The sequence below is a fragment of the Magnolia sinica genome, chromosome 3 (assembly GCF_029962835.1).
Source record: "Magnolia sinica isolate HGM2019 chromosome 3, MsV1, whole genome shotgun sequence".
Taxonomy (NCBI): domain Eukaryota; kingdom Viridiplantae; phylum Streptophyta; class Magnoliopsida; order Magnoliales; family Magnoliaceae; genus Magnolia; species Magnolia sinica.
The window spans coordinates 42,895,939-42,898,213 of record NC_080575.1 but is presented as its reverse complement, the minus strand read 5'-3'; positions in this window follow the sequence as shown (position 1 = coordinate 42,898,213).

Below are 2,275 nucleotides of genomic sequence, written 5' to 3'. Positions count from 1 at the left end.
TTAGGCATTTCCACGTGTAGCTGTATGCGTGCGAGCATGCAATCCAAGCATATATCACAGGAGCGAAATTTACACAGATAACGTGCATTCCTGATTGATTGTGGCCACCATCTATTTACATTTGGATGATCCAATTCGTTCATCTTGTAGCTGGATCAACTCCAAACAAATTCACCTAATTTTAGACTTTAGAACACATGGTCATGCACACAACCTTTGCCGCAAGTAAGCTGTTTACGGCCACTTCCGAAAATGGAAATCCATTTTCATTGCCAGTCTGGCAATCCGATCCACCACTCCCTCCTCAATCTCGACCGTTTTCCTAAGTCAATATCAGCCACACACGGCTACAACCCTAGCCACTACTTTGCTATCCTTTTTTAGAAGTTTTCCTTCAGCCTACGGAAAAAGCGGAAAGAATCTTTCCATTATAAGAATGGAGTAATCTCGAGCGTCCGAAAGCTTCTGGAAGCTTTTTTAGCATGTCCTAGCAACCCATTCTAGGGCAATCGACGAGAGCATCTCGCTAGAGTTGAAGTTCTCACGAGAAACTCGTGTGTGCACGAGTTAATAGCCGCGGCCGAGATTCTCGAAACCCACTGGGTTTTTGCGCAAGTTACTCTAAAATGTGGGACCCACGGCGGTCTATGGGCCAATCCAATCTGTCGAAAAGGACCAGATCAAAGGATTAGCCATCGAGAGGAGATCCACCATTTGTGACTGGATCATCTTCCCCGTTTAGTTGAAAACACCCACCAATAGGTTTGATCAGGAATGGTTAATCTGAGACGTCCATTCAATGACATATGGTGCCTAGAACTAATCTACAATGTTAGATGAATGCCAGGCGGTCCGTAATCAGAGCTACCACATCAAATCTCGGGCGGGTAGAAACGATCAACCTATAACTAATCCGCTGATTAGTTACGGTAGAAGTCTCTAGAAAACAATTAAAATGCCCTATAAATGAGGCTATTTTTAGGGCAACTGGGTCCAAAAAAAGAAAAAAAAAAGATGTAAGGGAAAGAGAGAGTGCGCCGTTCCTTCTTCCACACTCAGCTGAGCCAACTCGGTCTGGTTTGCTGTGAGTCAAGCTGAGTCCATGCGCCTCCGATTGCTGGACGTAAAGGAAGGTGAAAAGAAAGAGGAAGATCAGAAAGGAGAGAAGAAGAGGAGAGAAAATAAGAGAGAGAATGAGAGAGTGCTGGAGAGAAACCGGGCAGCCGCTGCTCGTGTTTGACACACCCGCACCCGAGTCGGACTACGCCCTTGTTCGAGACAGGCAAACCTAGTCGTTCCAATAGAGAAACACCAAAGAGAAGCAGGAAGAATGGAAGAAGAAAAAGAAGAAGAAAAGAAAATGAGAGGAGAGGAGGGGTGTGTGCATCCCTGTCGCACCGTTGGTGCTGTACTGGGTTGACTCAACTCGACTGGAATTGTGTCAGGTCGGCTCGAGGATGCATTACTGGACATCTTCCAGCAAATGGAAATAAAGAAGAAAGAAGATAGAGAAGGGAGGGAAGAGTCGATGTTGCTGCTCCATCTTGATACAAACTGAGTTCATTGACTCGTTGTCGAGTCGACTGTGCCGATTTAGTCCGAGTTTTATTGAGTTGGGTTGAGTTTGGCTGAGTCCAGCAAGCTGCTGGACTTTCCAGCAGGGAGAAACAGAGAACTCAAGAAAGGGAAGAAAGAAAGGTGAAGAAAAGGAAAGAAAGGAAGAAGAATGGGAGAACGAGTAGAAGGGGGTTGTAATCGGTTTGGCACTGAGTTGACTCGGTTGAGTCACTAGATGTGGGTTGGGGTTGATCCAAATTCAGTCTATCCTTCTAACCATGATGATGATGGACCTTTGGGTTTGGATTCACATCGGTTCGTGGGGCTCATTTGCACAATGGATTACCATCGAGTTATATTGAATTGGATCGGCTATTTTAGGTGAGTTAACTCAGTGAGTTTCATTAGTTGTCTTTGAATTATATTAGAGGTGATTGTTGATAGTTTATTATAGTATTCTAATCAAGTCATGGTCATGTATGGATCAGACCAAAATTGAGTCTATTGGGTTGAGATCAAGAGGCATCAAGCGGACCGGGCATCAAAGATTCTCAGTGGACTTGTTTGCGGGTGAGTTTAAGGAAGTTTTAATTGATTTCATTTCCATCTCTTGAGAGGTTAGGATACCCTTCAAGCTTTTCCACATTTTGATAATTAGCCTTGCTCACTTATCCTTGTTCATTTACTTTATTAATTGCTTAATGTGGTTCATCGCTCT